Source organism: Ictidomys tridecemlineatus, chromosome 13 (assembly GCF_052094955.1).
Source record: "Ictidomys tridecemlineatus isolate mIctTri1 chromosome 13, mIctTri1.hap1, whole genome shotgun sequence".
Lineage (NCBI taxonomy): Eukaryota > Metazoa > Chordata > Mammalia > Rodentia > Sciuridae > Ictidomys > Ictidomys tridecemlineatus.
Window position 1 is genome coordinate 92,886,763 of NC_135489.1, and position 12,929 is coordinate 92,899,691.

Here is a 12,929-nt window from a genome sequence, read left to right on the forward strand (position 1 = left end):
TACAGGGTCACTGCTACATCGACGTTCATAGCAGCACAATTCACAATAGCAAGACTGTGGAAGCAACCTAGATGCCCTTCAATAGACGAATGGATAAAAAAAAAATGTGGCATTTATACACAATGGAGTATTACTCTGCATTAAAAAATGACAAAATCATAGAATTTGGAGGGAAATGGATGGCATTAGAGCAGATTATGCTAAGTGAAGCTAGCCAGTCCCTAAGAGACAAATGCCAAATGTCTTCTTTGATATAAGGAGAGTAACTAAGAACAGAGTAGGGAAAAAGAGCATGAGAAGAAGACTAACATTAAACAGGGATGAGAGGTGGGAGGGAAAGGGAGAGAGAAGGGAAATTGCATGGAAATGGAAGGAGACCCTCAGGGTTATACAAAATTACATACAAGAGGAAGTGAGGGGAATGGGAAAAATAATACAAGGGGGAGAAATGAATTACAGTAAAGGGGGTAGAGAGAGAAGAGGGGAGGGGAGGGGGGATAGTAGAGGATAGGAAAGGCAGCAGAATACAACAGACATGAGTATGTCAATATGTAAATCAATGGAAGGGTAACTGATGTGATTCTGCAATCTGTATACGGGGTAAAAATGGGAGTTCATAACTCACTTGAATCAAAGTGTGAAATATGATATATCAAGAACTATGTAATGTTTTGAACAACCAACAATAAAAAAAGAAAAAATTTAGAAAATTAAAAAAAAAGAAAAGAAAAAAGAAAGGCTTGACGACTGCAGCTGCAGCAGCCAGCACCCCCAATGAGGCCGCCCAGCAGTGTGGTCCCAGGGGAGACACGGGGGAGCCTGGCAGGGAGACAGGCAAGGACTGGAAAAGCTGGAAAATGCTGGAAAATGACTGCTGACGTGCGCTGGTGACTCAGTCATGAGGGATTTTGTCAGTTACTTTAGATGAAGTCTCCTATCTGTAAACTGGGACAGAAAGAAGACCTAAGTCCCTGTTGTGATTGGAGCTACTTTTCTACCCTCGAGACCTACACACACACTCACACACACACACACACACACACACACACACACACACACACAGAGTATTTCCAGAAGTCCCTTGCTAGGCGTGGTGGCACATGTCTGTAACACCAGCTACTTGGGAGGTGGAGGTAGGAGAAGGGCAAGTTCAGGGTCAGCCTGGGCAACTTAAGGAGACCCCTCTCAAATTTTAAAGAATAAGAAGGGCTGGGGATGGAGCACAGTGGTAGAGCACCCCAGGTTCAATCCCTAATACCACAAATTTTATTTAAGTATTTTTTAAAAGTACTTTAGCAGGGTGCTCATCTGTTTCATTCCGTTGGACTTCATGATTTGGTTGACAGTAATGTTCAAGACTTCCATAACCTTGCTGACTTTTTTTTTTAATATCAGTTATTGACAATAACGAATTGCAACTCAAAACAACTATGATTGAGTTGTCTTCTTGATGTCTCTTTCATTCCCTTGTGGCCAGAGAGAAATAAAGAAATAAAGATGTTGTGTCCACTGAAAACTGAAAAATAAATATTAAAAAATTCTCTCTCTCTCTCTCTCTCTCTCTCTCTCTCTCTCTCTCTCTCTCTCTCTCTCTCTCTCTTCTCTGTCTCTCTTTAAAAAAAATTTTTTTAAATGGCCATATTACCAAAGGTGTTATACAGGTTCAACACAATCCCTAACAAAATTCCAATGACATTCTTCATAGAACTGGGGGCTGAGGGAGTCCTTGAATTCATGTGGGAGAATAAAAGACCCAGAATAGCTAAAACGATGCTGAGCCAGAAGAGTGATGCTGGAGATATCACAATACCCAAACTCAAATTATATTACCAAGCTATAGTAACAGAAACACCATGGTATTGGCATCAAAATGGACATAAAAGACCAATGTAATAGAATAGAAGGCACAGAGACAAACCTACATAGTTACAATCATCTGGTGCTTAGCAAAGCTTCCAAAAATATACACTGAAGAAAATATAGTCTTTTAAACAAGTGGTGCTAGGAAAACTGGAAATCCATATGAAGAAGAATGAAACTAAATCCCTATCTCTCATCCTCCACAAAAATTGAATTAAACTGGATCAAAGACTTAGAAATTAGACGAGAAACTTTGCAACTGCTAGAAGAAAACATAGGGTCAATACTTCAACATATTGGTGCAGGCACCAACTTCCTCAACAAAACCCCTAAAGTTCAAGAAATAAAACCAAGAATCAATGAGTGAGATGCCATCAAATAAAAAATACAAAGTAAAAAGGGCTGGGGATGTGTCTAAGTGGCTAAGAACCCCATGGTTCAATGCCTGGTCCAAAAAAAAGATGCTTCTCAACAAGATAAAACAAAAACAGAAAAAACAGAACCAAAATTGTACCCTCATCTGGCACACCGAAAGCCTCCAGGATGTAGTGCAAAGTTATTATTCACACTAGGAAAAAATGAAACCACTAACTTGCATAAGAAAATATAATCTTCAGACCCAATGCTGAGATGATACAAATGTTGCAACTATCTACAAGGATTATCAACATCACCATCATCATCATCATTTGGTACTGGGGATTGGACCCAGGATGGTTACCACAGGGTTACATTCCCAACCCTTTTTATTTTTTCTTTTGTAACACGGTCTCACCAAGTTGCCCAGGCTGGCCTTGAACTTGGTGAGTCTCAGCCTCAGCAGCTGGGATTATGGGTGTGCACAACAATGCCCAGCTGACAAAGATTTTTCAAACAATGCTCCAACAAGCAATTACAAACACTTCTGGAACAATGAAAACTAAAACCACAGCAAAGAAATGGAAGATAAAACTAAGTGCAAATTTAGAAGTGAAAAAAATAATAAAAAATAAAATTGCACTGGATGGACATAATGGAAACGACAGAGGAAACATCAGAGGACTTGACACATTCAGAAGAAATTGTCCCATTGGAATAAAGGAGACAGAATGCATTGGGTGCCATCTTAGAAACAGAGAGCTGGCTCACCCAATAACCAAAACTGTCAATGCCTTGATCTTTAGCAATTCTCCAGTCTCAGACATTCTTTTAGAGCAGCAAAAATGGACTAAGAAACATATTAATTGATTTTTTATAAGGGTGTCAAGCCATTTAATGGGGGAAAGAACAATATTTTTAATAAACGATGATGGGAAAACTGGATGTTCATATGCAAAATAAAAAAGGTAGATTCTTACTTAGCACCACATACAAAAATTAACTCAAAATATATAAAAATCTAAACATACCAGCTAAAATCATGAAGCTCTTAGAAGAAAGCAGCACAAGAGCTTTATTTGACTTGGCAATGATTTCTTGGATGTGACTTTAAAAGCAGAAGCAACGAAGGAAAATTAGGTGATTTGGACTTCATAAATATTAAAAACTATCTTACATCAAAGAACAAAATCAACACAGTGGAAAAGTAACTTTTGAAATGGGAGAAAAGACTTGCAAATCATGAGCCAGATAAGAGATGAATATCCAGATATAAACAACTCCTACGACCCAACAACAATAATTTTAAAAAATTCAAAAGTGTGCAAAAGATCGGAATAGATATTTTCCAAAGAAGATGTATAAATAGCTCGTGAGCATATTCAAAGGTGCTAGCCATTAGTGAACTGTAAATAAAAACCACGATGAGATACCAGTTCACACCATTAAGATGTTGAGTGTTGAGATGTGGAGAAACTGGAATCCCTGTGCATTACAGGTGGGAATGCCCAATGTTACAGCTGTTGTGGGACACACTGGAGCTTCCTCAGAGGGTTAAGCACAGAGGTTGGAGATGTAGCTCTTGCCCATCGTGTGCAGCACGGACACACACACACACGCACACACACACACACAGAATTTTATGATTCAGCAATACAAAAAAGAAGAGGAAGAAAAGAAAGCTGGTACTTGATCAAATACCTACGTTCATTAGAGAATCATTCACAGTAGCTAAAAGATGAAAGCAATCAGAGTGTCCATCAGCATGAAATATGGCATATGCATGAAATGGAATCTTATTCTTCTCCAAGCAGTGGACTCCTGACACACGGTACAACATGGATGAAACTTGAAAACATGATACTGAGTGAAATAAGCCCGACACAGAAGCACTGTTTTGTGTGCTTCTGTCGCTGGACTCAATGCAGTCTGTCTGGTGGTGGGAATTGAATCAGAATAGAACACCAAGAACAGGTGTCACACAGCGTGAAGTTTATTAATTTATTTGCATCCAATAAGGAGGCCACGGGGAATTGCTTCCAAAGCTGTGACTACTACCCTAAAGCTAGGGCAAGCTCAAGTTCGTCTGGGCAGGGCATGCACTCTCAGGAGGTGTGAGGTCATCACACGCACGGGGCAGGGCGCAGGATCCTACGCAAGCACAGTCTGACAACATGCTGCTCCATGCTGCTCATGCTCTGGAAATGAGGCTTCAGCTCTTTCTGGGTAGAGATTTCAGTTGTGTAAGGAAGTCAAGTTTGCCTCCAGGTCACTGCAGCTTAGCTTGCCCTTCAATGTAGCCGTGGAACATCACTTCTGAGGGACAACTCTCTCTTGGGGCTCAGGCTGCTGCCTGGGAGGCAGTCTTCGGACTGCTTTCTCAGGATACCCCTCTGCTAATGATTCCACTCTGTGAAGAACCTAGAAATGTCAAATTCCCAGAGAGAGAGAGAGAAAGAGAGAGAGAGAGAGAGAGAGAGAGAGAGAGAGAGAGAGAGAGAGAGAGAGATGGAACAGGGGCTGGGGAGAGGAGGGAACTGGCAGTTATTGTTTAGTGAGTACAGAATTTGGGTTTGAAAAGATTCAAGTAAAAAGGCAAAAAGGTACAACACCGTTAATGTAACTAATACCATTGAACTGTGTACTTGTATACCGGGTGCAGTAGCCCACACCTGTAATCCCAACTACTGGGGAGGCTGAGGCAGGAGGATTGAGTTGGAGGCCAGCCTGGGAAACTTAGTGAAATCTGTTCCCTGCCTACATGGAAGAATTAAAATGATAAATTTCATGTTCTAAGCATTTCACCATAATAAAAAAAGAAAGAGAATTAACAACAGCAAAATGTCCTCTGCCTCGTGGGAAGGGAACTCCTTGTTTTAACCACAGTCGCAGTCTCAGTTGCACCATGGAAGGACTTGAGGAGACTGCTCACCGGAGAAGACCCCAGCAGAGCTTCGTTCCCCTTGCTCAGTCCCTCGCCTCCACGAGCCTGAACTCCCAGCTCAGGAGCCTCTGGTGGTTGTAGGCCTCAGGGCTTGTCTGCTGAGAGTCAGAGATGGCCCTGGCATTTGGGCCCCTAAGTTTCTGTTTCTTTATAGCAGACCCATATCCAACAGTCAAAGGGCTAATTAAGACAAACGTAAATTTTACACATCCAGACGTTTAATTTTTAAATCTATTTTATTTTGTAAACTAATATATAAAAATTATACATAATATTGGGGTATCATGTGATATTTCACTATATGCATACATTTAGTTTTACATAGGTATTAGAAAACAGGTATATTTGCCTTCTTTAAGGCAAAATAAAAATATTTTTTAAATGATTAATTATCTTTCCCATCCAGTGTACTCTGAGTAACCAGTAATTAAAATGGACAGTTATTGGTTATTGCACTCGTCAAATATACATGCATAGATTATTATACTTTTTTAATTTAAAATATTTTTTCATTTAAATTAATTTTAACTGATACATAGAAACAGAATTCCACATATTAATAGATCAATATTAATAGATTAATATTAATAGACTAATATTAATATTAATAGATTAATATCAATATTAATAGATTAATATCAATATTAATAGATTAATATTAATAGATTAATATTAATATTGATAGATTAATATTAATAGATTGCTATTAATAGACTAATATTAATATTAATGGACTAATATTAATATTAATAGATTAACATTAATAGACATAGCCCCAACAAGCATAGTTTTGGTTATTTAGAGCCGGCCTGCTTTGCCCCACATCTCCTGGCCATAGATGAGATCACCCCGAGACTAGGAAGGCTCCAAGTGCGGCCAACCTTAGGACCTCTGTGACTCAGACTCCCAGGCTCCTGGACCCACGAACCCCCTGTCCAATGTCCCTCTCTCCGGGAGGTCACTTGCCCACTTGCACATAAGGTCTCTCCTGTCTCCAGCCTCTACCCTGCAAACCTCTGAAAGCATCTCCAAAATAAAGCTTGCAGCTTCTACTGCCACCTAGTGGCCACGTCTTCCTTCTTAACCAGCCCTGGAATCCCTTGAACAGCAAACACTGTCCAGACTGGGGCCTGGGTGCAGAGAGGGTGCCCTGGGGCGGCAGTTGGAAGATGGGTCTCAGAATTAGACAGCCAGGGCTCCAGTCTTGTCACCCTGCTGTTGACTGGTTGTGAGCCTGGGCCTGGCCCTCAATCTCCCTGCGTCCTTATCTAGGGAACAGGAGGAAAGGAAGTGCCCACTGTGAAGGGCTGTCTGGGGGTTTGGTGAGCCCGGCCCAGAATGCACACCCAGGAGGTGGCCGCTGTGCTCTTCTGTGTGACACAGGGTTGGGCAGGATCCCAGGCAGCTTTGATATGATCTCCAGAGCTTGTCAGCTAATGGTCCAGATCCATCACTTGGAAACCAATATACAGCCACACATGCACTCACGCACACACCACGTAAGCTGTTTTGCAATCTGCTTTTCTTCAACATGACAAAATTTTGGAATAAAATTTCACGTCAAAAATGACAGATCTAGACCATAATTTTGAAATAGATATATTGTGGGGAGGTATACAGAGTCATAGTTAATAAATTCTCTATTTGGAAATGTAAGTGGCTTTTCAGTTTTTATTATGTAAGAAACTTAGTGGCAAATGTGTCTATACTTACAATATTATTCCCTTGCCTAATTAGTTGATGAGAAATGGAATTACTTGATGAGCGCATATGTATATTTTTAGGGTTTTTAAAATTGTAGATGGACAGAATACCTCTATTTTATTTATTTTTTTATGTGGTGCTGAGGATCAAACCCAGGGACTCACACATGCTAGGCAAGCGCTCTACCACTGAGCCACAACCTCAACCTATTTTTAGGTTTTGATTCCGGATGTTGTTGGAACTTTGCAATTTTACTGAGAAACTAAAGTAGTAAGTTATTGGATGTGTTTTCATTATTTAAAAAAATATACACCACAGAAAATTGGCCATCCTAATCATATTTATTTTTTTTTAATTTATATACACACACACATTTTATTTTTTAGTTTTCAGCGGACACAACATCTTTGTATGTGGTGCTGAGGATTGAATCCGGGCCGCATGCACGACAGGTGAGCGCTCTACTGCTTGAGCCACATCCCAGCCCCAACCTAATCATATTTAGTGTATAGTTTAGGGACATTAAGTACATTTACATTGTTTTGCTACCATCATGACGATCCATTTAAAAAATTGTTGTAGCTATTAAAAATAACTTCCAAGTGAATTGAAAATTTATGCCCACACAACCTGCAACAGATATTTGCAATGGCTTTATTTATACTTGCCAAAACTCGGAGATACCCAGATGCCCTTCATCAGTGAATGGATAAACTGTGGCATCCAGACCATGAAATGTTCTGTAGAAAAAAGAGCTGCTGAGTCTCGAAGAGACACAGAGGAAGTTACATGCAGATCACTCAGCGAAAGAAGCAATTCTGAAAAAGCGACTACTGTATGATTCCAACGATAAGATGTTCTGAAAAATGCAAAACTACTCAGAGAGTTTAAAAAGAAATCAGTGATTGCCAGGAGTTAAGGGAGCCTGAGGGGTGAGCAGGCAAAGCACAGAGGATTTTTAGGGAGTGAAAAGATTCTATATGATGTTACAATGGCAGTTACATGTCTTCATATATTTTGGATGGTGACATTGTAACCCTGTATCACTGTGCATGGGATGTGGATCTTGTGGCAAGTTGTGCCAGTGGAAAGGGAAGAAGGTCGTATGGGAACTCCTTACGTTATGTTCAAATCTGCTTTGAACCTGAAATTCCTCCAAAAACATAAAGCCTATTAAAAAGTGTTTTGTTTTTAAAAGATAATAAATAGATGGGAATACTTAAATGACAAAGGCATTGGAATTTTCTGATAGATTGTAAGGCAATCATGATTAAAAAAATATTTATAGGCAAAACCAATGTGCTTGCAACAAATAAGAAATAGAAAGTTTCAGTAAAGAAATAGAAGATATAAAGAAGAACCAAACAGAGATTTTTAGAAGTGAAAAATGAAACCTAAAGCTCAGTGAGAGAGCTCAATGCAGAATGGAAAAGACAGAGAAAGAGGCAGTGAACTTCAACCTAGAACACTGGAAGAGGAGGAGGAGGAGGAGGAGGAGGAGGAAGGGGAGGAGGAGGAGGAGGAGGAAGGGGAGGAGGAGCAGGAGGAGGAGGAGGAGGGGGAGGGGGAGGGGGGGAGGAGGAGGAGGAGGAAGAATAACAACAGAGAGAAAGCTGACTGAAAAAGATTAAGCAGAGCCTTGGGGACTTATAGGAATATTACAAAAGATCTACTCCTCATACAATTATTGTCCCAGTAAGAAAGAAGGCAGAAGTGAAAAAGTACTTGAAGAAATAGTGGTTGAAAATTCCTAAATTGGGCAAGAGATATAGCCCTACAGATTCAAAGAACTGAGTGAACTCCAGCAGGATGAAGCCAGAGAAATCCGTATCAAAATGCATCATAATTAAACTCTGAGCCGGGCATAGTGTGCACCACCTGTAATCCCAGCACTTGAGAGGCTGAGGCAGGAGGATCGCAAGTTCAAAGCCAGCCTCAGCAACTTAGTGAGGACCTAAGCAAGTCAGTGAGACCCTGTTCCTAAATAAAATATACAATGGGCTGGGGGGCTGGGGCTGGGGCTGGGGCTCAGCGGTAGAGCACTCTCCTAGTACCTGCTGGGTGCTGGGTTTGATCCTCAGCACCACATAAAAATGAATAGGTAAAATAAAGGTATTGTGTCCAACTACAACTAAAAAAATAGATAAATAAAATGTAAATGGGCTGGGGATGTGGCTCAGTGGTTAAGCACTCCGGGGTTCCATCTCCAATACTAAAAGAATAAAAAAAAATTTAAAAATCTGAAATGGAAGTAAAACACAATGAGTTCAGCCAGAGAGAAATGACAATTTATGTATAAAAGGAAAGCAATTTGAATAAGAGCATATTTCTCATCAGAAACTCTAGAGGTCAAAAGGAAGTGAGAAAATATGTTTTAAGTGCTTTAACAAAACAAACAAACAAACAACAACAACAACAACAAAACACCTCTAAACCCAGAATCTTCTACAAGGGGAAAATATCCTTTGGGAGGAAGGAAAATTAAAAGATTTTATTATCATCAGTAGAAATAACATGAAAGAGTGGCTAAAAAAATTCTCTAGGTAGAAAGGAAATGATAAAAGAAATAATATAGCACATCAAGAAAAAGAGCAAAAATAGAAGTAAATACCATAAATTTGCTTCTCCCCCCAGAGTTTTCTAAGTTATGATTAACAGTTTAAGCAAAGAGTAGAACACTGGCAAGCTTATCCTAAAGGCAGGCAGAGGAAATATTTAAGACGGTCATGTTGTTTTAAAACGGGGTGGGGACAAATGCAACTGAGGAGGGCAAAGAAACATAGAAGTAGGTATACCTCAGGAGAAGTGTATAGATTGTGACAAGTAATTATGCTTCCATAATATAATGCCCATAAAAACCGATCACCAAAGCCGACAGAAACACATGCACTCAGAACCAATATGGACAAATCAAAATGGAATTCTAAAAAAAAAAAAAGTTCAGGTAACCTACAGGAAGGCACAAAAATATAACAGAGAAGCAGACATCAGAATAAACAAACAGAAAACAAAACAAAATGCCTGACATAGACTCAAAAAATTTTTTTTTTGAGGTGGAGTCTCAGGACATCGCCTGGGTTGGCCTTGGACTCCTGTGCTCAAGAGGTGGACCTGCCTCAGCCTGCTTAGGAGCTGAGGCCACAGGTGTGCACCACTGTGCCTGCCTAATCCTAACATGTTGATGATTACATTAAATGTAAATGAACAAAATTTACCTATTAAAAGAGACTGGAAGAAGAGATTTAAAGATATGATGCAACTGTATGCAGTCTGTAAGAAAACCACCTCAAATATAGTGATAAAAGCAGGCTGACATAAAATAATAGTAAAAGACATTCTTTGGGGCTGGGGATATAGCTCAGTTGGTAGAGTGCTCACCTCACATGCCAAGGCCCTGGGTTCAATCCCTAGCACCAAAAAAATAAAAATAAAAAAGACATACTTTGCATATGCTATTCAAAAGAAAGCAGAAGTGGCAATTTTAACAACATATAAAAGAGACTTTAAAACAAAAGAAAATGACTAGATGGAGAGGTACGTTGCCTCATGATTGCAGTGGCCAACCCATCAACAAGATATAACAATACTAAATATTATATCAACCATTAACAACAGAGTTGGAGAATATGTTCATCAAAAAATTATAGAAGTGAAAGGATAATTAGATAATTAGATAAAGGATAATTATTTAAAAATAATTAGATAAAGGATAATTAGAGACATCAATGCCCGTCCACTTCTCCCTCAACAAATGATATAACAATTAGAAGAAACCGGTAAAGCCGGGCACAGTGAGTAGCACACGCCTGTCATTCAGTGGCTCTGGAGGCTGAGGCAGGTGGATTGTGAGTTCAAAACCAGCCTCAGCAACTTAGCAAGGCCCTAAGCAAGTCAGTGAGACCCTTCTCTAAATAAAATACAAAAAAGGGATGGGGATGAGGCTCAGTGGTTAAGTGCCCCTATGTTCAAGCCCCAGTACAGAAAAGAAAGAAAGAAAGAAAGAAAGAAAGAAAGAAAGAAAGAAAGAAAGAAAGAAAACCAGTAAACTCGTGCGGACTTGATTCCAAAACCAGACACACAAAGACATCATCTCTTGTGACACCGTCACAAAAAGAAAAAAACTACAGACCCCTCTCCTGTATGAATACAAACACAAATTTCCTTTACAAAATATTAGAAGACAGAATTCAGCAAGATGTAAGAAGAATTCTACAAGGTGATAAGTGGCACTAACTCTGGAATGAAAAGTTGGTTCAATGTGTGAAGATGAGTATCATCCACCATATTAACAGGGTGAAGGAGAAAAGCACAGAATCAAGTCCATTAATGCAGAAAATTCAAGAATAGACAAAATTCAATACCCACTCATGATAAACCCTAGGAAAAGAGGAACTTCCTCCATTGGATGAAGAAAACCTATAAAAATCCTATAGTTTACATTATACTCAATGGTGGAAGAAATAATGTGTCATTTCTAAAACAGGGGCTCCAGCAAGAGTCTCTGAGCCCGGGCTGCTGTTGACCAGGACTTCCACCAGTTCCCTGAGGCAGGACAGGCCAACCGTAGACATTTGACAGGCCCCAGAATGGAAGCCGAAAAACTCTCTTCCTTTGCAGATCATGTGACTGCGTGATGGGCCACGTGGAAAACCCTAAGGAATACATTCCAACCAACAACTCCGAGAATTCTGCAGCCGGCTTCACTTCAGGATAGAGGAAGGACTGGCCAGTGGGGGGGACATGTCTCGTTCCTCAAGGACAGCCCAGCCATGGGCCACTTTTGCCCCAAGATGGCATCTCTTGAATGGGAAAATGCAACCCTCCTGCAAACTTGCTGCGATGGTATCAATAAAACTTCCAGATCCCATCAACTGTGCACCGTCCACGGCGGGGTGACTGTGGTGACAGCGTGGTCCTAATGAACACAAGACACACCGCATTTTGTGGAAATGAATGGGATCACAAAGGACACTCGGCACGTCCTGGCTCCCAGGTGGATGGAGACAAGGAGGAGCCGCTCAACCTCACCAGAAGGCCCCAGGGGCAATTGTACAATTGGCTTCCTAGCAGGCCGACCGTGCACAGTGGCCTCTTATCCAGATGAGGATCTTCCACAAGATATTCTTCAGAATCTAGTGGAGGGGCTTCCTCAGCCACGGGAAATACCAACACATCTAGATGAGTACACCCAGGAAGAAGGATGGGCTTTCTGGAGAGTGGGGTGCCCCCTGCAGGTGACCAGTTGCAGGAGAGCAGAAATTACAGAAAATATGGGGACGCGATGTAGGCTTCTTCCTGGTGAGTTCCTCTGCCTGGGAACAGGAAACCACTGCTTCAGGAAACTGCAGTCAGACATGTTATAGAACTGTTTCATTGTGTGATGTGATTGAAATAAAATTACTAACTTGACTTAAAAAAAAAAAAGAATTCTCAAAACTCAATATTAATCCAAAAAAATTGATTGGATCATGGACCAATAATAGATATTTTACCAAACAGCCCTCGTGTCCAATAAGCACAGGAAAAGGTATTCAACATCCTCAGCCATTCAGAAATAAAAGCCAAAACCACCATGAGATATCACTGCACGTTTGTCAGAATGGCAAAATAACGCACAGTGACAACCCCAGTTCCTCGTTCTGGCTCTGACCTTTCCCGCTTCATCTCTGGAGGTGCGCCAGGCTGCTGAGTGTCAGCGGTCTCTTCTTTTTCGTGGCTGCAGAGTATTCCGTGGCATGAACATGCGGAGCCTGTTTGATCATTTACCCCTGAAGGGCCCCTGGTGGCTTCTGTTTTGACAATTATGGATAAAATGGTCCCCCTCGCCTGGCTTCCCTGCTCTGCCCCTTCATCTATTCTCAGCACACCAGGGAAATTCCTGTTAAACAGAAGTCGGACTAAGTGACTGCCCCACTTAAAAACTCTCCGATGGTCCCTCATTTCACCCCATACTAGCTTAAGTCCCCATCATGAGCTACAGGATCAGTAGGATCTGTCTCCAGTGCTTCCCAGCCCTGGCACTTTACTTACTCTGCCTCCTCTCCCCACACCCGCCTCCTTGCCG

At 40.8% G+C, this 12,929-nt stretch overlaps 1 pseudogene; it reads left to right on the forward strand.

Moving 5' to 3' along the window:
* Positions 1-11,605: 11,605 nt before the first annotated feature.
* On the forward strand, positions 11,606-12,663 carry LOC110597750 (large ribosomal subunit protein uL13m pseudogene; annotated as a pseudogene).
* The last annotated feature ends 266 nt before the right edge of the window (positions 12,664-12,929 follow it).